This window comes from Neofelis nebulosa, chromosome 6 (assembly GCF_028018385.1).
Source record: "Neofelis nebulosa isolate mNeoNeb1 chromosome 6, mNeoNeb1.pri, whole genome shotgun sequence".
Lineage (NCBI taxonomy): Eukaryota > Metazoa > Chordata > Mammalia > Carnivora > Felidae > Neofelis > Neofelis nebulosa.
The window spans coordinates 133,218,825-133,243,972 of record NC_080787.1 but is presented as its reverse complement, the minus strand read 5'-3'; the positions used below and the strand labels follow the sequence as shown (position 1 = coordinate 133,243,972).

Genomic DNA, 25,148 nt, shown 5'->3' with positions numbered 1-25,148 from the left:
AAAAAAATTCGTGTCCTCAGTTATGGAGAACAATAAATCTGAAAGATGGATCTAAGTGTGAAATCAGCTAAGGATACACTTTGCTGTCTACCATCTAAGCGCCAGGATGCTCACCTCTCCTACCTTTAAAAAGAATCACCGTGGGGGCACTTGGGTGGCTCAGTCGGCTGGGCGGCCGACTTCGGCTCAGGTCATGATCTCACAGTCTGTGAGTTTGAGCCCCGCGTCGGGCTCTGTGCTGACAGCTCAGAGCCCGGAGCCTGTTTCAGATTCTGTGTCTGCCCCTCCCCCACTCACACTCTGTCTCTGTCTCTCTCAAAAATAAATAAACATTAAAAAAAATTTTTTTTTTAAAAAGAATCACTGTGAACTCTCTGAAACCTTGTGGTAAGGGGTTTAAAATATACAAGGGGTATAAAATATACAAAAGGTGAAAACAACAAAAACAATGGGTAATTTATTTTAATTTTTTTTTCAACGTTTTTTATTTATTTTTGGGACAGAGAGAGACAGAGCATGAATGGGGGAGGGGCAGAGAGAGAGGGAGACACAGAATCGGAAACAGGCTCCAGGCTCCGAGCCATCAGCCCAGAGCCTGACGCGGGGCTCTGAACTCACGGACCGCGAGATGGTGACCTGGCTGAAGTCGGACGCTTAACCGACTGCGCCACCCAGGCGCCCCGGGTAATTTATTTTAAAAGCTAATACTCCCTAGAAGTCGAATTAAATACTCCCATAATTAAATCTGAACCCCCAACTTCTTAAAAATATGAATACAGGTAAATACTCTTGGTATTAACAATCGATGTGTAATCTATAGATTATATGTATATGTAGTGCACTGCATGTATATGTATATAATATATGTAATGCACATACATGCGCACATAACCATTAGACTGGGTGTGTGGTGGTCACATAAATGTGTTCACTTTATAAAATTTCACTGAGCTGTACACATGCATAATTTGTGCATTTTTCTGAATGCATGTATTTCATGAAAAAAAAATAACAGCGATACATTTAGGTCACTTGCCACAGCTTTCACTTTTTAGATTATCCTAGATATTCAACTCTAAACTATTAAAAAACTATATAACATATATAATATAAAATAATAAATTTAAGTTATTTAATACCTTAAACATGAAAATCTTTTTTTAATATTTATTTATTTTTGAGAGAGAGCACTAGCGGGGTAGGGACATAGAGAGAGGGAGAGAGAGAATCTGAAGCAGGCTCCGTGCTATGGGCCCAAAGCCTGATGTGGGGCTGAACTCAAGAACCATAAGATCATGACCTGAGCCGAAATCGGATGCTCAACTGACTAAGCCGCCCAGGCGCCCCCGAAAATCTTTTTTTCTGAAGTTTGTTTTATTAAGATCACACACAGCCTTGTTTAATTTTTTGAAAGACATTTGCTTGTCTGTTTAATCGCAATTATGTAAATTGCCCTATTTTTTTCACACCCAAACAGCTGTCTATTGTGGAGATTCCCCACCCCCCCTAGAATAGTGTGGTCAATTATCTACTTCTCTTTGCCTAATGCATTCTTAAGAAACCTGAAGTTTTTTAAAGAAATTGAGGATTAACCAAGATGTGAGATCTAATTAGTACAATGAAATCAATCAACTAAATTTCTTTATAATGTGCAAAACTGTTGTATTTTGGGAACACATCCCACCTGAGGGCTCATCATTGAGAGCAAACAATTATAATGGCTCTTCCATTCCTTTAGCTTAAAACAACAACAAAAATCCACGGTTAAGTGTTTTCTCAACTGAAATTGAAAAGAGGGTACTTCACACTCTTCCTTCCACTAATAGAGCCTAATTGATAAGGGAGGTCATTGGTTAGAAGAAATACACAGTAAGTTTTGCACATTAAAATATGTAAATGTAATGATTTTTTTTGAATTGACAGAGGTTAAATTTTGAGGCTGTTTTTGCTATCATGACTCTTCCTTGAGAAACAATAATGTGTTTCTTTTTATTTCTTCTACAAATTCTTATTTCAAACATCAGAGGGGTACTCTATAATTCTCTTCTTTCAGGATTTGCTAAATCCGTCTATATTTACCTTATTTAAAACCTTTCAGGATTTGCTAGTTAATATAATCTTAGCCTCATCTGAGATTCCTATAATCCCCTGATCAGGTTACACTCTTCTCTCTGAAACTTTTCCAGTTCCATTACATTATCCTTGAAGCATGTCAACCAAAATTGCAGTGTGTATCCAGGTTTCTTTATAAGGGTGGGACAGTTATTCTATTTTGTTGCCTTTTTGTCACAGCTAACAAATTATACTAATGAACATAGAAAGTCTACAGAAATCCCAAAATTCCATTTTTAGGACATCATGTAAAGGTTATAAGTTATCATCTAACGAGTATTTTAAGATAATTTCCCCCCAAATTGCCTTTTTTTTTTTTTGCCTTACTTGAGATGTGATCTATAAGTCAGCCAATTAACAGTCTTACTAAGAGCTCTGGGTGTTAATCCTACAGTTTATGGTTTAACTGTAGGAACATTTAATGTCATCAGAAAAATATGGACGTTTCTCTGTGTATCACCTCTTTCCACAGAGTTTATAGAAATGCTAAACGAAATTAGTGCCAACATCTAATTCTGAGGAAACCATCTATTTATAATTCTCCAGCATTTATCCCATTGATCCTTCTCCTTGGTCTATATTTCTAAACCAAACTCTTATCCAGCGATATCCTGGTAAATACTCAACACTCGGGTTTGTCTGGGGATGGAGACAAGATTGATTTGTGACTTGTATGTAGTATTTGCTTATTTCCTTAATGTAAATACTCCTACAATGGCCAATTCAACAAGCAGTTGACTGGCTTGCAAAATGTATGTCAACTAGTTTGCAAAATTCCTGGAAGTTTCACAACAGGTCTATATGAGCTGCCTTCAGCAAACCACTACTTTCATCTTTTACAATATGCTGTCATCAGATCACACCATGACCGAAATTGAGGGACAGTCTATGTTAAGCCTCCCTAAAAGTATAGAATGATGGCATCTACTGATTTTTCCACCCTGCAATCTAAATATCTTTCAATCCCTGAAAGAACTGTGATTTATTCATTTACTTCCAGAAAGAAGTTAAATTGAGTGGATTAGTTAGATAGAATTTCCCCTTCCTGAATCTGGTTGGCCTTTTGACAAAGGGGTTATAGGTACATATTAAGGTTTTCAAGCATTTTACATTTTCACCCAGATTTCACTGGTCTGTCTGATTTGGAGTTACAAAGTTCTCCTATCTGGGGTAACCAGAGTTACACCTGCACCCCTGGTGGATGAAAATTACTATATCTACTAGACAGAAGTTAAAAGCATAAATAAACCTAAACTTAGGCACCTATTTTTTTTTTTAATTTTAAGTTTATGTTTATTTTTGAGAGAGAGACAGAGAGAGTGGGCAGGGAAGAGGCAGAGAGAGATGGGAAGAGAGAATCCTAAGCAGGCTCCACCCTGTCAGCACAGAACCCGATGTGGGGCTCAAACTCATGAACTGCGAGATCATGCCCTGTGCTGAAACCAAGAGTCGGACACTTAACCAACTGAGCCACCCAGGCACCCCAACTTTAGCCATCTACTTGTGAAAAAGTCCCTACCCTACCAGGTCAAAGTCCAAATTGTAGATGTAGAGGTACAATTTGGTGGCTCGAGAAGGTGGTTTACAATTAGAACAATCACCACTACCAAATGCTATCATTTAGGTGACTGCCAGCCTTTTCTAGGTGGCCTAATCTAAGCTTGGAGTGGGAGAGAGATCTCACTCTTTTTCCCTCAAGAGCACAAATGCCGTGAATACACATCCTGGGTGTCTGCTTTGCCCAGATGCTGCAGGACCCATTTTGAGAACCAGCAATTGTGGGGGGAAAGAAGGGTTAGGCAGACTCCCAGGAGATGAGATGGTTGGTCGGAGCAGTGGTGGCCCAGGAAGCAATATGGCTGATGGTGGCCATGTCAGAAGTAGATGAAGGTTCTCTTAATTGTCACCCTTATTTCTGGACTTGCCCATGAAAATCCGATGAATTACTGACATTTCCCCGAGTAAGGGGAATTATAGTCAAAGAAAAACTCTTTCCTAGTGAAAAGGAAAGGAAACTTAGTAATTAAAACTTAGTAGTTTCCCAAATAGGATATTTTTTCAATGTATTGCTTTGTTTTCTAGAAGAAACAATAGAAATTCACAGGTCATCTAACACTATTATTTTAGCCAATTATTTTCTTTCTACCTACCATTCATTGTCAGGTTTATTAAAAGGCAGAAAATTTTTTTCTCCCTTCCTCTGATGGAGGTGCCAGAGGGCATTTTTTTTTTTAAGTGCATGTCCTGCCAAAGCCAGCACACTAGAAGGCAATTTTTAAAGTTAGAAGGCTATTTTAACACAAGGCATTCTAATAATCAGGTAAAAGAATACATAACTCAGAAACTAAAAACTAACATGCAAAAATTTTTAAGTATTAAGGTACTTTTGTAGTAGAATGTCTGCCAGCTTTTAAAGACTCTGTATTATTCCAAAACTTGGCTACATTTTGCGAAAGGAAGCTTACCTAGAAACACAGAACTACTCAAATGCAAATAAAAGTTTTATTGGATCTTATACTTTCAGTTGACATTCTGTACATGTAACTAGTGTTTACTTTTTTAAATGCTATTCTAGGGGCGCCTGGGTGGCTCAGTCGGTTAAGCGGCCGACTTGGGCTCAGGTCATGATCTCGCGGTCCGTGAGTTTGAGTCCCGCATCGAGCTCTGTGCTGACCGCTCAGAGCCTGGAGCCTGTTTCAGATTCTGTGTCTCCCTCTCTCTCTGACCCTCTCCCTTTCATGCTGTCTCTCCCTGTCTCAAAAATAAATAAACGTTAAAAAAATAAAATAAAATGCTATTCTATAGCACTGCAGCCAAATGCTTCCTATGTCTTTTACGTGGACAATTCTGAGAGATTTTAGTGTTAACATGATAATATAAACAGACAAAGGAGAATTTTGGTTAAAAGAATGACAACTTTGGGCATTCTAGTTATATTAAGCATCAGTAGGACAGAAAAACACATTCCACAAGTATTAGAACAGGAAACAAACCTGTAAAACAGGCTTTTCTTTCCTATTGTTCTCATATTTTTATATGTTTTATTTCCTGAGCTCTCCTTCTACTGCTTGCTCAAGCTAGGATTACCAAAATACCTTGCCCCTGCCTTGCCCAGAGCGAGTCTCTGCAGAGGGCGTGCTGTGTCTCACGTGTGCTTACTTAGTGATTGAGTCGGACAGTTGGAAGTTTTGTTCTGGAAAATAAAGACCTTATGGGGTGCTCCTGGAACTTCCTTTTCCAAAAATTTTCTCCACCCCAGGAGAAATAGTGTGAATTTGCTACACTTTGTTTCACCAGGAAAACAAATGACTCATCCACAGTATCTAAAACTCTGACAACTGCTATAAAATTAATATTCTTGACTGATCGAAATCTACAGCGACCAATTCTTAAAGACATCTTTAATAACTACTATCCAATTTACAGAAAATAATTGCCCAAAGTAAGGTCCAAATCTTTGTTTTGTTAACTGTCACACCCATCCCTAAGACCTAACAAAATATCTGGGACATAGAGGGCATTCAATACATAGGCAATGAATAAAAGAATAAGCATTCACACTACCTCTGTAATTATGGCAACTTGAAGTGTGGATTAAAAAATCCATCTAGAACTATAGGAATGAGTCTGATAATAGCATGCGGACTCCAGAGCAAAATAATAACAAGTCTGCCAATGACTGCAAATTTGCTTTTATATCCCGTTCTCTAAATAATCACCTAGTCATTCAACTACCTCGGCTGAGCACCTCCCAGTGCATGGGATGTGAGCGAGGTGCAGAACCCACAGTGTCTCCATGTATATGTAGATGGTGGAGGGTGAGTACTGTGGCTTACAGGTAGATGATTATAACAGTGAGTACTGTGATAGAGATGTGTTCTACCAGGAGTTAAGGATGAACAATGGGCTGCTACAGAGGAGGCTCTGGACCTTATGAATTGCCAAAGCCGCATCTTTCTAACACACAGTCGGCAGTTCATTCTGAAGTTGCCCCCAAACTGTGACATGCTTCCTAAATCTAAGAAAGATTAAATTCTGGGGCGCCTGGGTGGCGCAGTCGGTTAAGCGTCCGACTTCAGCCAGGTCACGATCTCGCGGTCCGTGAGTTCGAGCCCCGCGTCAGGCTCTGGGCTGATGGCTCGGAGCCTGGAGCCTGTTTCCGATTCTGTGTCTCCCTCTCTCTGCCCCTCCCCCGTTCATGCTCTGTCTCTGTCCCAAAAATAAATAAAAAACGTTGAAAAAAAAATTAAAAAAAAAAAAAGAAAGATTAAATTCTGATAATATGTGGTTAGTATTAAGTGCATTTGTTTATTTATTACTTACAGCTGTCTGAGGAATAATTTACAAACTCTAAAATCTCATCACTTTATGTAAACAGTTCAAGGAGTTCTGGTAAAAATATTGTGTAAGCACCACTACAATAAAGTTTTAGAAAACTTTGAGAACCCTCAGGAGTTCTGTTAAGTCCTGCAGTTAATCCCCATCCCGTGCCCTGGCATCGGGCAGCTACTCACCTGCTCTCCATCTCTAGAGTTTTGACTTTTCTAAAACTTCACATAAATGGGTAACACCATATGCAGGTTTTTATATCTGGCTTCTTTCACTTAATGTTTTTGCCATTCATCTGTGTGGTATGGATCAGTATTTTGTTCCTTTTTTGTTCAGTAGCGTTCCATGGTATGGCTATACCAAAGTTTGTTTATCCATTTACCAGTTACTTGGTATTTGGGTTATAACTTTATCTCATTGTATTCCTATACTGTGAAAATATGGAAGATCTAAGATCTATATTATATTATATGTATGATAGTTCTGTATCAATAAAAATTCATGGTTCATTATTCACCTAACAAATATTTATTATGCTGCTTCTTTGTACTAGGCCCTGTTCTAGGTATTCGATGTACAAAATTATAATCTGGTTTTAATTTATTTATTTTTATTTTAAAGAGAGAGAGAGAGCTTGTGTGAGTGGGGGAGGGGGTGGGGAGGGAGAGAGACAGAGAGAGAGAGAGAGAGAGAGAGAGAGAGAGAGAGAGAGAACCTTAGGCAGGATCCACTCTCAACATGGAGCCCGATGCAAGGCTTGATCTCACAACTGAGCCACCCAGGCATTCCTGATGTACAGAATTAAACAAAAAGTAAAAATAGCTGCATTCATAAAGCTTATATTTTATCTTTATTTTATTTTACTTTATTTTACTGAGAGAGAATGTGCCCACACAAGCAGGGTAGGGGACAGAGGGAGAGGGAGAGAAAATCACACCAGAGTGGAGACAGATCTCATGCCTGTGAAGTCATGACCTGGGCCAAAATCAAGAGTTAAACACTTACCCTACTGAGCCACCTAGCTTACATCTCAATAAAAGGACAGAAAATAAACAATGAACACAACAACTCAGTAAATTTTATAACAATTTAGAAGATGAAAAGTGCTATGAAATAGAGAAGAGTAAGAAAGATTGGATTAGCATGGATCAAGCAGACGAAATATTTTTAAGGTTATGGAGTTGAACAATCCAGTTGACAAGCTTGATGAGAGATGTATGTGGAGACTTGTACTCAAGAAATAGCAACTATACAGTGAGTTAACATTGGATCATATGCAAAATCTCAATAAATTTTAAAGACTTCATATTAATCCACAATCTCTGACCATCGTGTAATTAAATGTATTGATTTCTTAGAAATCAATAGGAAAAAGAGTTAAAAACAGAAACAAAAACATCTTCCACATATTTTTGGAAATTAAAAAAAAAATGCACTCCTAAGAAACACAAGGAAATCCATTTGTAACTTATAAAATGTTTAGGACTAAAGAACAGTGAAAGTATCACAGAACATGTGGGATGATGTTAATGTGGTAATTAGGGGTATATTAAAAGCCCTAACTGCATTTATTTAGAAGGAAGGAAGGAAGGAAGGAAGGAAGGAAGGAAGGAAGGAAGGAAGGAAGGAAGGAAACTTGGAACTTGGTTGTTTTAGGGAACAATAATATACTCACACAAATAAATTAGGTAAGTACTAAACTGATGTGGCTGAAAAAGAAAAGAGAAAGAAGAAAAAGAACAGAGAAGAAAGGGAATTTTTAAAAGGTTAAAAAAAAAAAAAAAAGCTGAGGGCCCAAATGAAAGAACTAAAAACCAAGAGAGGTGATTCACTGCTTTGGTATATTCAGTACCTTCATTCATCCATGTGAAAAGCAAGTGCTGACTCAAGGAGAGAAGGCTCTATACTTTTGAATGAAAAAAGTCATTGGAATGTAAGTCAAGACAATTCAAGATGAAAAACAGAACTACCTGGAAGTTACAAGAGCTGAAACATCACTACTAAAAAGGTGAATTTAAAATTTACTATTTTGCATTCAGGGGAAAATACCGATGCATTTTTAGTATTATTTAAACCACTTTCATTATTAAATAGCTCAGCATCCTATAACTAAAAACAGATGAAGAACTCCTATCTACTGCTTATTTTTGTTTCCTTTAGAGTAAATATCTCTCTGTAATATTTTTTATTTGTAGTACAATGGTATCTTTAAAACTCCAAATGGCATCGTAAGGGAATCACAAACAAAATCAATAGTTTCCCATATGTAACAGGCTTAACTTCAATTGTTCTTTACTTTTATGCTTCTGGTACTTAAAAACAGGAAAAAACAAAACAAAACAAAACTATAAGGTTGGTTCTTTAAAATATATTTAATTTTATTGAAACTTAAATCTAAATCTAAGAAATGCCTCCAAGTAACGTACCCTCTAGGGAAAGTTGTACGTTGAAGAGGCTTTATAATATAAAATGGCTTTCAGTAACTGCAAATTACTTCTCAGTTAAGGGAAGTTGACACATTCTCCAGACAGGTGATACAGATGGAAGCTGAGAAGGTGGGTAAGGCACCTGCATGTGTTCAGACTTCATCTTTCATCAAAACAAGATTTATTCAGGGAGAAATCATACAATCACACAATTAATAAGTAGACATTCAAAATGGGCTTGGAATATTCCATTTTAAATGTACACACCCCTCTCCCAAGCAATGAGGTTCTTTCACTGAAGTGTTTTCATTCCCCAACTTCTGATGAGAATGCACAAAGAAAATTTCTACAGAGGAAAGGAGAACTCAGTATACAAAAAGAAGCAAATTTAACCTGAAAGTTTTATTGTTATACTTTTTTTTTTTAATGTTTATTTATTTTTGAGAGAGAGAGAGAGAGCGAGAGCACACACACACAAGCCGGGGGGGGGGGGGGGGGGAGCAGAGAGGGAGGACAGAGGATCTGAGGTCTCTGCACTGATGGCAGTGAGTTGGACTTGGGGCTTGAACTCAAGAACTGGGAGATCATGACCTGAGCCCAAGCTGGGCGCTTAACGGGACTAAGCCCCTCAGGCGCCCCTACTGTTATACTTTAAAAGATAAATATGTAGCAGGAGAAAATGCTGTGAATTTTGTTTTGCTGTAAAGTATTCCAAAGCCCACATGAAGCCCCCAAGATTTCACTGTTCTTCTGATTATTTGGTTTCTACTTCATAGGTGTATGTACAGTATGGTTTTGTGAACCAAGGAGTCATATGGTGATGTATTTCTTTGAACCAATGCTGAATACAATATTCAGCTACCTTTATTAATAAAACAGTCAATATTAACATACATTTCCCATTTGAGTCTGTGACTTTAGGGTGATAATTCTTGCTTTGTTTCCATGTTAAATATTATTCTATTTCATCTAGACATGCAAAAGCACTATGAATATTTAGTAGTATTCCCATTACTTATGGCAATATAGAAATACCTGGTACCTTACTCTGAAAACTGATATTACCATCTGAAGAATGATTCTTTCATAGCTTGATAACACTGTAGTTACTAAAAATTCATAGCTTATTTTCAACCCACATTCTATCTAGGTTTACCTAAAGCTTTGGTTCTCAAATCTCTGTGTCTCCCTTTTTTATTACTATCAGAGGACTCATCTTCCCTTCGATTTCATTTTCTGTCTACATGGGTTGACTTAATTCTCAAAACCTCACCTCCAGTTCTCCTATATGTTATGCTCTAAGAGACATGTTGGTTTATATGTTGAATCCTCTGGGACCTTAATCTATATATTTCTATAGCAACTTTCCCATGGAATCTGTCAAGGTTCTCTCCTCATCAGTCTCCAACACTGGATTGAATGTCATTTGGAGGCCATGTTGTATTTACCATTGTAACAGCAGCACAGAGTCAGCACATGGGTAAGTGCTCAGGAATTTTATATAGGATGTATTTTATATAGGAAAGGGAAGGAAGGAAGGAAGGAAGGAAGGAAGGAAGGAAGGAAGGAAGGAAGGAAGGAAATGGTAGGAAACTATGGAGCTGCTTCATTCATTCAACAAATATGTATTGATTGCCACTGATATGCATGGGGAAAAGATAGTAAACCAAAAAAAAAAATCTTTTTCTTCATATAGCTTACTTTCCAATAGTAGGAGATATAGAGAGGTAGGTAGGTAGGTAGGTAGGTAGGTAGATAGATAGATAATATGAGCAATTTCACTCCTCTTGAGCTTTCCATCCATATTTTTTATTTGGGATAGTCATTAAAAATGATACAATATATACAACCTACATTATTCTATATTACTATATTACTCTATATCATACAATACAATAGGCACCTCCAGCCAGATATCTTATAGTTGCAGATGATAGGTCCACAGGTATTTATTTGTAGGTCAGGAATGGATCACAGGTCATAGTCTTTGGGAGCCTAGACTTACACTTTGGTCTGTCACTGATTTAAGTGACTTCCTAAGAATTGCTTCTACAGTTCAGATATGCTGGGTGGAAGTGGACAACTCAGCTTTGCCAGTATAATATATTTTTTAAGTAATCTCTATGCCCAGCGTGGGGCATGAATTTATGACCCTGAGGTCAAAAGTCTCATGCTTTACCGACTGAGCCAGCCAGCCACCCCTCCACTATAATATTTTTGAATGAAATATGCTATAGGTTCATAAAGGCCATATATTTTGATATATAAACTACATTTCTCCTCAGTTATTGCTATAGTGTATTTTTCTGGCTCTGGCCCTCTCTCAACTCACCAACGGGGAAAGTGTTAGTTAGCTTAACCATCTGGATTTTTTCCTCAGCGGCTAAGGGCTCTTCCTGTTCCTCTTACACCTCTCCATCAATTCAAATTAAATTTCACATATATTCTGCTTCCTGTAGTTCTCCATTTTTACTGAATAGATCTTCCTTTCGAGTAATCTGTGTTCCCACCCGTATTAGTTATCTATTGCTGCATAACAATATTACCACAAATTTAGCAACTTAAAACAACACAGAGTATCTCTTAGTTTTTGTGTGTCAGGAGTTAGGGCACAACTCAATGGGTCCTCTGCTTAGAACTCAGGACCTCACAAGGCTGCAATCAAGGTGTCAGCTAGAGCTGTGGTTCCTCTAAGGCTTAACTGGGGAAGGCTATGCGTCCAAGCCCGGTGAGGCTGAGGCAGCATCCCATTCCTTGTAGAATGCCAGACTGAGGGCCTCTGTGTGCTGCTGGCTGTGGGCTGGAGGTTGCCCTCTGTTCCTTACTTTTTGGCCCTCTCCACATGGCAGCACACAACATGAATTTGCTTCTTTGAAGCCCAGAAGAGAGGGTCTCCTAACAAGGCAGACATCGTAATCTTATGTAACATAATTACACACACATAATCGCACACCTCCTTGCCATCATCTATTGATTAGAAGAAAGCCCCAGATCCCATGCATTCTCAAGGAAGGGGGCTTACACAATGGTGTGAATATCGGGGGGTTACCTTAGTATCTCTCCACCATACTCTCAGTGTTAAGCAACATTTCTTGCATGACCTCAGTCAAATGTTTCCTTCCTGCAAAAGCAGAGTAACTGAGAACTGTCCCTTCCAGCTTGTTAACCTGTGTACAGTGACTTGTGTGTTAATGGACCTTTCTGTTGGGGCTGCTTCACAGCTTCACTTCTCCCACTGCTCAGTCCTGCTGCTTTCCCCTCCCTTCCAAAGCTGTAGATCCCAAGAGGCCTCCTTAATAAATGCCCTGCATGCTAAGCTTTGTCTCTTTCTAGGGAATCCAACCTGTGAGAAACTACTGATAAACCCAACAAAATGGATGACCCTCAAAACCATTATACTGAAAGAAACCAGACACAAGAGTATATATTGTATGATTGCATTGATAGAGTTTTAAGACTGAAAAAACTAATGGACAGTGAAAGAAATCAGAACTGTGTTTGCCTCTGAGAGAGGACTGACAGGAAGGAGGCATGAAGGATCTTTTTGTGGGGATGGGAATAATCTACATCTTGATATAGGTTGCATGATGTCTGCATCTGTCAAAACTCACTGAATTATTCTCTTAAAATCTGTGCATTTCACTGTATGCAAATTATATCCCACGCCCTCCCCCAAAGTAAAAAAGAAAGGTAACCACATCAAATTTGGTTCAAGTTCAACTATGGTCATCCAATATTCGAAATATTTAAAGTTTCACTATGCTCAATCAAGCCTCTTTTTATTTGGAATCTGGCAGTTAATTTTTTGTTTGTTTGTTATTGAGTGACAGAGGACAGAGTGTGAACAGGGGAGGTACAGGGAGAGAAGGGGACACAAAATCCAGGCTCCAGGCTCTGAACTGTCAACACAGAGCCCGATGCGGGGCTCTAACCTGTGAACTGTGAGATCATGGCCTGAGCCGAAGTCGGACGCTTAACAGACTGAGCCAACCAAGTGCCCCTGGCAGCTAAGTTTTTGAATTGAAGTTTAGAAATTAACATGTCTGTTGTGTTCATGTTTTTGTGGATTGCAAAATTAACAGACAGGATCTTTCTGTTTGAATCATTAATTTAAAATGATACACTAATCAGTTAGCATTACAGAGGTCTGTTGAAAGCCATGAAATTGCTTCTTCCACGATGTCATTTATTCGTGAATGAAAACATTGGGTACAATATTCATTCAACTACAGATTCATCTACCTGAATGTTCATTTAGCATTGATCTCTCAGAAAAGTCTAGATCAGCTTATGTAATCATAAAATCATAGACCTTTAGGGCTGGTCTTTCCCAGAGACTTGAGATCTGTCGGTCTGCAGACAAGGAAGCTTAGGCTCACAGGAGATAACTGAGTTGCCAAGGTCAGTTGCCTTGGTCTAACCTGAAGTAGACCGACTTCCCAGGGCACATCCCACCAGGCAACCCTGCCGAAGTCTTTGTGCCCATGCTCTCTTCCACAGCTTGGCTTGGAGAAGAAAACAAAGAATGGATTTTATCCTGTGATTTCCTCTTTCCTCCACTATGTTTCTTGCTTTAAAACAGTTGCCTCAGTAATGGGCTTAGGATGACAGTGCAGTTGGTGGAATAAAGGACTCTTCCTTGATCTTGATAGAGACGTAATTTTTGCCAGAAAGTAGGGGAAAACAGTGCCTCTGTTGCCTCCTTGCTTTCTCCTACCTTTTATGTGGCAACTCGCTGGAAACAAGCTTGGTGAAAAGTAAACTACATTTGATTCTCAGTAGACAAGTGTGACCAAGAAACTGAGGACACTTTATTAAAAATTCCAGAGACTTTCCATCTCCAAGGAGAGATAACAGCTAGTATGTGGTAACAGGTGCACAGATTAGAACTAAGGCTGAAACATGAACAGCAGGTAAATCATAAATGTAAACACTACATTGCAATCACCTCTTTCTCTCTAGCTTTTACTCACAAATTCAATGGCTTCCAAACAATGAGTTGTAAATCTTTGCTTCGGATGTTTTCAAAGCAACACCCAGGAAAGCAGATAAAGGCCAAGGGAGAAGAAAAATACAGAGAAAGCCTAGAGTTAATGACATATTCCAGCCTCTCTACCCATCTATTTTTTTATAGTTGTTTTATTATAACACTTTAAATGAGATCTAATTCCCATAGCTTACAATTCACCCATTTGAAGTGTACAATTGAATAGTTTTCAGGATAGTCACAAAATTGTGTGACCATCACTACAATCAGTTTGAGAATTTTTTCTTAGAATTCTTTCGGCAAGAAACTCTGTACCCATTAGTATCCCTTCCCATTTCCCCCAAATCCCTCCAGCCCTAGGCAACTACTTATGTCCTTTCTGGCTCTAAGAATTTGTCTATTCTGGACATTTCGTATAAATGGAATCATATAATACGTGGCCTTCTTTCACTAAGTATAATGTTTTCATGGGCCAACCATGTTTGAGCATGTATCGCCACTTCATTTTGTTTTGTTGCCAAATAATACATATAATATATATTACATATATATACACACTGCATTTTATTAACCCATTTGTCACCTTGATGGACACTTGAGTCGTTTGCACTTTGGGGCTATTATGAATCATGCTGCTTTGAAATTCATGGACAAGATTTTGGTGAATGTATGTTTTTATTTCTCTTGTGTATAAACCTAGGAGTGGAATTGCTAGTTATATCATAATTCTCTAATTAATTGTTTGAGGACCTGCTAGATTGCCTTCCAAAGTGGCGGCACCATTTTACATTTCCACCAACAGTGTATGAGGGTTCTGATTTCTCCACATTCTTGCCAACACTGGCTCTTATGGGTCTTTGATTATAGCCATTCGATACATGGTCTCTTACTATGGTTTTGATTTGCATTTTTCTGATGTCTAATGATGTTGAACATCTTTTCACGTGTTTACTGGCAATTTGTGTATCTTCTATGGAGTTACGTCTATTCAGATCCTTTGTTCATTTTTAGTTGGGCTGTCTTTTTTTATTTGTTTTTAATTTTTCATGCATTTTTATTAGCATGCAGCCTTTAATATCCAGTTTGTAATATTTGTTAGTGGTCTTTGTTGCAAGACCATGATTTTTTTCATTTGAAACTCAAGATGTCTTTCCTAAATATGATTATCAAAAGAGGGAAATAGAGGCACCAGGTGACGTCTGTTTCTTAACTGAAATGATCGGTCCTACCCCCAGTAAGAAGATGTATTTATGAGAATTTGACTTGGAAAGAGTCTTAGAGAGATTGCCTAATCCATTTTACATGTGAAAACTGAAACCTGGAAGATTTAAATTTGTTGTTCAAAGTCACAGAGTGAGCTAATACTTACTGTATGACTAGACTGAAGTCTCTCCTAACTCTTTGTCCCAACTCTTTTTATTATTGTAATGTAATAGTTCTTTATATATTCTATATACAAATCCATTATCAGATAAATGATTAACAAAAATTTTCTCCCTCTCTGGATTGTCTTTTCATTTTCTTCATGGTGTCCTTTGAAGCACAAAATGTTTTCCCTTAATAATGTCCAAGTTCTCTATTTTTTCTTTTGTTTCTTATGCTTTGGGTATTATGTTTAAAAAACCACAACCTAATCCAAGATCTTGAAGATATACACCTAGGTTTTCTTGGAAGAATTTTACAGTTTTCTCTCTTACATTTAGATCTTTGGTCAGTTTTGAGTTAATTATTTTGCATATGGTGCAAGTTTGGGCTCCCATCTCATTCTCTGGCACGTAGATATCCATCTGCCCTTGCACCATATGTTGAAAATATGGTTCTTTACCCCATTGAATTGTTGGGGCAATCAATTTATCTTTGTTGAAAATCAATTTTCCGTAAACGTGAGGGTTCATTTCCAGGCTCTCAATATTCTTCTATTTATTCCATATATAAACTACTGCCCCCAAATAAACTTGGCATATGGAAAGCTGCCTTAATTCTTTCAGGCCATTGGTAAACAATGTCCTCAAAGCACCATAACAAATAGTATAGAGATGTTATCTTCATCATTTTACCTTTTACCTTCATAGTCTATTAAGGTAAAGGAGTTTAGCTGTAGCAGTGCAGAAACATCCCATTGTCCCACTTCCAGGCACGAAGGTGGCGTTCACAGACAGGAGTCAGAGAAGACTTCATCCTATGAAGGTGGAATGACCACGTCCCTTTGTAACAGCTTTACCAAAATCCAGCGTGAAACCTCAGCGCAGCCGGTCTCTAAGCAAGAGTCACCTTCCTGATGTGTCCTGTGACTGGCCTGGTCTCCAAAGGGCCAACATTTAATTATACGGGACACCTCTGAGACAGCTGGGTGCAGAGGCATCCAGGACAAATGCTTCTGTAGTGAGCAACCGTAACACCATGTGCAACCAAGGCGCCTCTCTCCCTTTGGGAAATTTGCCAATCTCAACTTTTAAGGGAGAAGAAGATTGCTGCTGAGAACACCTGGTGCTGTTCTATTGTTTGCCAGGAGCTTCCGGCCTAAATCTGGCCGGAAATAACATGGATGTTCCTGAGACAAGGCTGGGTGCTATGCCTGCCCAAGGTTCCTGAATCATCCTACATACACTGGCTGCTGGAAAGTAACGGAATTTCACAGTGCTGTGAGACTATTGTAGAACACACACACACACACACACACACACACACACACACACACACACAGTGTCTACCAGACCAGACAAACAGTCCACATATGGCAGTATGTAGGCAGTCAAGGCTTAAGGTCAGGTGAGCATTCAGCTTTAATTCAGCCCCTGGGTGTGAATAGTCACTGTTTGTGGTAAAACTGACCTCAGCTCTGTTTACCTCACAGGTTATTCAGGAGTTGTGAGGGCTACTTGCCTTCCCCAGCAGGAATTAGCAGCACAGTTGGATTCCCAAAACTCTGAGCTTTGTAATAAGAACTGAAAACTGACCCAGCTTAGAGGGAATCTATCTGATGGGAAAACAAAAGCAACGCACACCCATGTAGTCAGTCACAGGTAATTCGTATATCCCACGGGCAGAAACATGGCCTGAGTCAGTGGGAAGAGATTTTCGTCTGAGAAATGCTGGCTCAAATGTCCTTCAGCAGATACAGGAAAAGAAACAGGTGATCCGGTATCCTTGTTTAGCTCAAGGCTGCTATCTGATGCAGCTAGGTAGAGTTTCTTTTCCTTGGAAGAAGTTTAAAAAAAAATTTTTTTTATTGTGGATGCTATGTTTAATCACACAGAAACAAACAAACAAACAAACAAAAACAACCCACAACAAGGTAGTTTGTTCTTTAAAAAAATACATTTCAAGACATGAACACATCAGGTAGTGGCTTTTAATCTTTTTTGGTCAAATATCCTGAGGTTCTTGAGTAAACCCTCCCCCCACCACACCCCTTACTTTTAAAAAGCCTATTTATTTATTTATTTATTTTTTGAGAGAGAGAGAATGAGCTGAGGAGGGACAGAGAGAGAGTGAGAGAGAATCCCAAGCAGGCTCCGTGCTGTCAGTGCAGAGCGGGATGAGAGGCTCAAACTCACAAACCATGAGATCATGACCTGAGCCCAGATCAAGAGTCAGACGCTTAACCAACTGAGCCACCCAGGCACCCCACACATGCCCCTTTTTAACTATGAATGTGCATCAACAAAGTTTACCAACATTTTAAAGCCCAGGCAAAAATTTCATTCTGGCACCTCTTAAACTTTCCTTGATTCAAGCCCATTTTGCACCCTCCTTCCCCCCTCCATCCTTACCTGTTGGGCTTGAATGTCACTGTTTACAGACATACACACAAATAGGAAGGAACAAGGGAAGGAAAAGCTGCTGAGTTTGAACGGTGGTTGGTGGAGCACAGGCAGTTTGGAAGCTAGGAAGGGAGGCCGGGTCTAGCTGGCTTTCTCCAGCCCACACGCGCCTACACAGGCCAGCATGCACGCACGCATGCGCACCCCCCCCCGCCCCCCCCCCCCCCCCCCCCCGCCTCTCCTCACTCACACTCACTCCACTGATCACAGCATTCCCTCCAAACCGGCCACCTTCTCTGTACCTCCCCGCAGCCCTCCTCCCACTTGTCCCCATTTACAAACAGATCCCTTTACTATGCTTTTGCCCATTGGATCTAATTCTTTTGAGAAACCTATGAGTTATGATAACCTAAGAGTTATGATAAACTCGTACTAATGAATAAGGCACACTGGTGACTAAGCCAGCCCTAAGGGAAATTCAAATGAGGCTGTAACAACCTGCCCCCCCCCCCCCACCATGTCAAAGTACCTGCTGTGGTCATCAACAGGTCAGGTCCACGTGCCCCAAACAATAGGCAGGAGAAACAGGGAAGAATTTGCAGCTCACAATGCAGTTCCTAGTAGGACGCTGTCTTTATTGTTCCACCCTTCTGGGGTTTATGCCTATCGCCTGCAAGATGTAAATCCCCTGAATCGTTGAATAGACCCCCATATGCGATCCCTCACCAGTCTCCCCCACTGCTGTCCGTCCACCACTTCTCTCTGTGGGCCTGGCCACATCCTCCCTATTTCAGTTATGGCCCCTCCACTGCCCATTCTCCATACAGCCAGGGCCAGTAAACCCTGCTTTTTCCTCTAAGGCCAACTTTTCATTGGTGTCCTATCACACATGAAAAAAATAATAATAGGGGCACCTGGGTAGCTCAGTCAGTGAAGTGTCCGACTTCGGCTCAGGTCATGATCTCACGGCTTGTGAGTTTGAGCCCCACTTCGGGCTCTGTGCTGACAGCTCAGAGCCTGGAGCCTCTTCAGATTCTGTGTCTTTCTCTCTCTCTCTCTCTCTCCCTCTCTCTGCCCCTCCCCTGCTCACATTCTGTCTCTCAAAAATAAAACAAACATTAAAAAATTTAAAAAAAAAAGAAAAAATAACAATAATGTAAATCCTTCCCATGGATTAAAGCCTGCCTAAACTGTCCCTGGATGTCTGTACTCACTTTCCGTCATGCTCTCCTTCACCCTCCCCTTTCCAGCCACACTGGCCTCCTTTTGTTCCTCAAACACAAGCACACTCCCAGCCCCAGGGCCTTTGCACTCTCTCTTTCTTCTGTGTGGAATGTTCTTCTCAAATATCTGCAGGGCTTCCTCCTTTCTCGTTTCATCCAAGGTCCCCCTTCTGCTAATAAATTTTCACGGAGGCCTTCCCTGCCCCTAAAGTCATACCTCCCATGACTCTCTGTGTCTTTGTTTCCCTTTATTATTCCCCATTATGATTTAACTGATAATAAGCATGCAACTGTTTTATTTGAATGCATGCCCATAAAGTCAGGGTCCTAGTCTGTCTTCATCACTGTACTGGAAGAGTCTAGACTGGGGCCTGTAGCACCAAGGGAGGTGTAAATGAATGAATACAGGTTAGATTGCTTCCATGTATTGTAGGAATTTGAGAGGATAAAAGGTCCTTGATTGCTAGTAGGATTTGGAGTCGAGTCGTTCTGGGTTTGAACCTTGCTGTTACTCGTTAGCTGTGTGACCTTAGCAAGGTTTTTAACCTCTCTGACTCTCAGTTTCTCGTCTGCAAAATGGAGATGGTGTCACCTAGTTGCTAGAGAAGGATGTAATGTGCATATTACAATAGATATCACTTAGTACTGGCTCATAAGTTCTAATATTTCCAATTACCATAGCAGTTATCAGCAACTAGTCCCCGCGGAACGTTCCACAGTTTAGTGGGGATCTAGAATAATTCTGTGTTTGTGCTTTTTACCCCTTAAAAAAATATTCCTGCTGACAAGCATGGTAGAAATTCAATCTTTACATTCCTGCTGAAATACATTTAAAAATCCTTTAGAAGCAAGCTTCACCCCATCGTAGGCACTTAAGAAACATTGACTGTAGAGTGTAAGAAAAATGATCACAAGACTGTTATTTTAGCACAAACATTACAAAGAATAGGCAAATATTGTTCTTTGCTGCTCTGAAACTAAGCTGTGGCGTTACAGTTAGCATGCTGAGCATAACTTCATGTCAAGAGAGAATAAGGCTTTTCTTGCATATTTTTTTGGGGGGGGGCTATTCAGATATTAGTGCTTAGGGGAAATTCCTTAAGAAGCATGTTGAACCTCTTCAAACCCTCCCATATTCTTGGTTAAATTTGAAGCTGAGGTCAGAGTGCCTCTTCCCTTCCTGACATTTCAAGAAAAGTGGAATTCTAATTATTTTTCTATTTGCTCCATGAACACAGGAAAGGGAGCTATAGTTCAATGATAAATCATGCAAAGTGGGACACCTTTTCAGTTATATTGGAAAGACTAGGTCATACCTAAGACATGCTTGTATTATGTCAAAATGCTTGTATGTGTATTTGCAGGTGTCTATAAAATAAAGTTAATTAGATCTTAGAGGTCTGTCATTCGTTATACTATGGTTATGTGGGAGCTAGTTAATTTAGTTATTTTTAAAAAGTCAATAAACTTTAAGGAACTATGTTACGAAATTAATGTCAAGTAATGCTTGTTCTATTTAGAGGCTTTAAGGTAGAATATAGTTTTATAATTTAAAAACAACCATTTACTGGAGCACCTGGATGGCTCAATCGGTTAAGCATCCAACTCTTGATTTGGGCTTAGGTCATGATCTCATGGTTTGTGGTTTTGATGGAGCCCTTAGGCTCCATGCTGACAATGCAAAGCCTGGTTGGGATTCTCTCTCTCTCTCTCTCTCTCTCTCTCTCTCTCTCTCTCTCTCTCTGCCCCTCCCCTGTTCGTGCTCTTTCCCTTTCTCAAAACAAATAAACATTTAAAAACAACAACAACAAACAAACACTTACTGACCCAGACACTCTAACAAAATGGAAGTAGGACTCTAGATTTGAGTCTAATCTGTATCTCTCTGGCACCCTGCCTACGACTTCAGACATTATGTTCATTTAAACATCTGTTACAGGACTGAAGACCACACATTTTAATATAAAAGGTTTAAAAATGTATCTATGCCTCTGTTTCTGACATGTTTACCTCTACATAATTTTTTCCCCAAATTTTAAAAAAAACTTACATTTTCTTACAGAGAATCGTTTTACATTTTTAGGTATTCATACATCTCAATTATTTATTTTATGGTTTTGGATATAAATGTTGTATTAAGAAATGACTTCCACACTCTGATGATACAAAATTACACTTTTTTGATATTTTTTCTTTACTTTTTATATTTTACAGGTAACTCTTTAATTCATCTTTTTTCCCCATATATTACATGAGGTAGGATATGTATAGCTTCCTCCAAATTGCTCAATAATAATGCCAAACACAACTTATCTGTCCTCTTCCTTCAATTTAAAGGACATAACCATAAAACAAAAACTGTATCATATAACATATATCTATATTCTCAAGAGTGGAAAAGATAGAGAATTACCAATGCCTTCCCTAAGGAGAGAAAAAAAAGAGAGAACAGAAAAAACCAAAAGCAAAACAAAACAAAACTTCAAGGTAACCTGGCTATGTGCCTTCATGACAACATCCCTCATGACCTTGTAAACTGAGACTACTTAATCAGACTACATGCTTGTATGTATTACCATATATGGGAGACAAAGAAATAGAAAACAAACGTATGAAAAAACTATGCCACGGGACGTTCAGGGCTCAGTTCTTTGGGTATGAACCCAACTGAGAGGTGCTGGCAGGAATAAAGTTGCTTCCTGGAAAGAAAAGCCTGGGGGTCATGACTCTCTGTGCAAGAATCCTGCGACACCAGCACAATCATTCTTTTTTTTTTTTTTTTCAAGTTTATTTATTTATTTATTTTGAGGGAGACAGAGAGAGACAGCATGAGTAGGGGAGAGGCAGAGACAGAGGGAGAGAGAGAATCCCAAGCAGGCTCAGTGCTGTCAGTGCAGAGCCCAATGTGGGGCTCAAACTCACAAAATCGTGAGATCATGACCTAAGCCAAAACAGTTGGAAGCTTAACTGACAGTCACCCAGGCGACCCCAGCACAATCATTCTTAATATATTCACCAGAAGTTTTTCCCTTCCAATGAGAAATTCACCCTTCAGTAATGCAACCTTGCCAAATGCTTTCACTACATCCACACCTTCCTTTTAGCTTGGAGATGCTGGACCCATAACATAAAATTAGAAACAGCACTTGCCAACATTAAGTTTAACTTAAAATAAACAACCCATACCTTCTATTATGAAAAACCAAGACTGAAATAGTCAAGGGTCCACACAAATGTCATTCAAAGTCACTTGGGTTGAAACATGTTATAATAAAACAGATTGACAAGTATAGCACTATGCAAAATGTCAGTGTATTTTCAATATTCTTCAGCAAATAACTTGGAAACAGTACGAACGTTTAATAGCTTGAAGTATCAGCTATTTAATTTAAGGAACATTAGTTCCTTAAAATTGCATTTTATTTAGAATTCTGCTGAGCCCCTCTTCTTTATTGAGAAAAAAATAATTGTAATTTGAAAACCCTGGGGTAGGCAGATGTTTATTCTTTGATCTGAAATCATGCTGCCTCTAATCTCTTTTGATATCCAGCAAGCAACATGACATGAGGTGCATATAGGGGCTTGCACAAGGGAGAAACAAGTGTAACAGATGACTCCTTTCCAGTGCTTTATTTAATAGTGATGCATCATGGAAACAGAACACTAAATTGCTACTTGTAAACTAAATGTGCATTTCAAGTAAAACATTTAACATTCTAAAGAGCTAGATTAAAGATACCTAGTGGTCTGATTTTAAATGTGAAGCAAAGGTGGAAATTAAATATCATTATCTAGATCTGATCATTTATGAGCCCCATGCACAGCAAACTCTCTACTTTAACTTCTGTTTAATCTCTAGTGATATCGCTGCTTTGTGAAACTCAATTTCTCTTTTTTTTTATTTTTTTAACGTTTATTTATTTTTGAGACAGAGAGAGACAGAACATGAATGGGGGAGGGTCAGAGAGAGGGAGACACAGAATCTGAAACAGGCTCCAGGCTCTGAGCTGTCAGCACAGAGCCCGACGCGGGGCTTGAACTCACGGACTGTGAAATCATGACCTGAGCAGAAGTCGGCCGCTTAACTGACTGAGCCACCCAGGCGCCCCGTGAAACTCAATTTCAAACTTCATGGAAGGTACATCATCCATGAGTCAGATAGATATAGATGAATATAACACTTTATTATGATCAATTGACGGAACGTTGTTATAACCAATAACCTGCCTCCCAAAAGGGATGTTACCAAACATCACTAAATTCCAAACTGAACTGAATTCCAAATGTTAACTGTCTTTGGAATATCAATCAACCAGTTTTCATAAGGAACCTGTTCACAATGTGACACAACGTGTTGATTTCTTATTTATTTTAATGTTTATTCATTTTTGAGAGACAGAGAGCAAACAGAAGGGGTGCAGAGAGAGAGGGGGACACAGAATCTGAAGCAGGCTCCAGGCTCTGAGCTGTCAGCATAGAGCCTTGACGAGGGGATAGAACTCACAGACCAGACCGTGAGATCATGACCTGAGCTGAAGTCAGATGTTTAACTGACTGAGCCACCCTGTTGATTTTTTAATCTACTGCCCCCTCAACCTGTTGATTTTTTAAACTACTTCTGAATTGGGCCACTAGAATATTTTCCAAATAGAAGTGATGTTAAATTTGGTTTGAGAGTGTATCTATTCCAATATATTTCTGAAGACAATCAAGGATCAGAGGGTAAATTATTTGTGAAATATTGGCCCCCCAAAAAACACCTGTTTGAGCAGAAATTTGTATTAATTGCTCACCAGTGTGTCTGTAAAATAATGATGTATTCAATTCATTATTATATATTCAATATATAATATTGTTAATATTAATTCTAAAATAATTTAGAACGAAATCACCTGAAATATAATAATTGAGTATTTTCCTTTCTATGTCATGAGTCATCTTGGTGCCCCTGAGTAATCCTCAAGCAAAATAAATTTTTTTTTAAGTTTACTTTGAGAGAGAGAGAGAGAGTGTGTGTGTGCAAAAATGAGCGGGGGAGGGGCAGAGAGACAGAGGGTGACAGAATCCCAAAAGGGCTCTGTGCTGACAGTGCAGGGCTTGATCCAATGACCATGAGATCATGACCTGGGCTGAAATCAAGAGTCAGATGCTGGGGCACCTGGGTGGCGCCATGGTTTGTGGGTTCGAGCCCCGCGTTGGGCTCCGTGCTAACGGCTCGGAGCCTGGAGCCTGGAGCCTGCTTCAGATTCTGTGTCTCTCTCTCTCTCTCTGCCCCTCCCCCGCTTGCGTGCACCTCTTTCTCTCTCTTTCTCAAAAATAAATAGACATTAAAAAAAAAAGTCAGATGCCTAACCGACTGAGTCACCCAAGCGCCTCAATTCTCAAGCAAATTAATAGGGAACAGACAAAACTGTGTTAGTTTTCTAGGGCTGCTGTAACAAAATGCCACAAACAGGGTGGTCTAAACAACATAAATTTGTCTCCGAGTCCTGCAGGCTGGAGATCTAAGCACAAGAGGTCCTGGGACAGAGGACCTGTTTCCTGTCTCTCCCCTAGCTTCTGCGGGTTTGCTGACAATCTTTGACATTCCTTCAGGTACAGAAGCATCACTTCACCTGAGGCTTCATCTTTACATGCTGTTCTCCCTGGGTGCCTTTCTGTGTCCAAATTTGTCCTCGTTATAAGGACATCAGTCACAGCGGATTAGGGCTCACCCCAATGACCTCATCTTACCTAACTGCATCTGCCGCAACCCTATTCCAAATAAGGCCACATCCTGAAGTATAGGGAGTAAGGATTTCAACTTGGGAACTGTGGAGGGACACAAGTCAGTCCATAACCCAGTCAATCTAACACACCACGCCCAAACCAGAGCCTCAGATTACCATTCTAATAAGTGTTGTGAAGACAAGAAGGCTCAAATCCTTGACTCAAATGAAATGTTTGTTTTATTTGTGAATTTTATTCACTCATGTTGACATAACTGTTAGTCTGGCCAACTGATGGCTCTTTTTTAGGTTCTCAAAGTCCTTCCAAAAGCAAGCCTATTTGCAATTCAGACAATAAAGAACTTCTCTCTAATCAAAATGTGCTACAGAAACTAGGTCTTTTTTTTTTTATTATTATTATTTGTATAATAGGACTTCTTTAGAAAAAGGATTTACTCTAGAATAGAATCACCACAGTGCCAGTGTATCTGACCTCACCTCGGGTTTTGAGGTTATAATATGTGAGATAAAAAGACATTCTGAATCAAGGATCTCGTGACAGAGTGATGCCCTTGACTGTATGTAGCTGTATTCACCTT

At 39.4% G+C, this 25,148-nt stretch overlaps 1 protein-coding gene across 7 annotated transcripts in view; it reads right to left on the bottom strand.

Annotated features, from left to right (window-relative positions):
• The window catches only part of PHACTR2 (phosphatase and actin regulator 2), a 276,161-nt gene that overhangs the window by 135,210 nt on the left and 115,803 nt on the right, over positions 1–25,148 (bottom strand). The window lies entirely within an intron of this gene.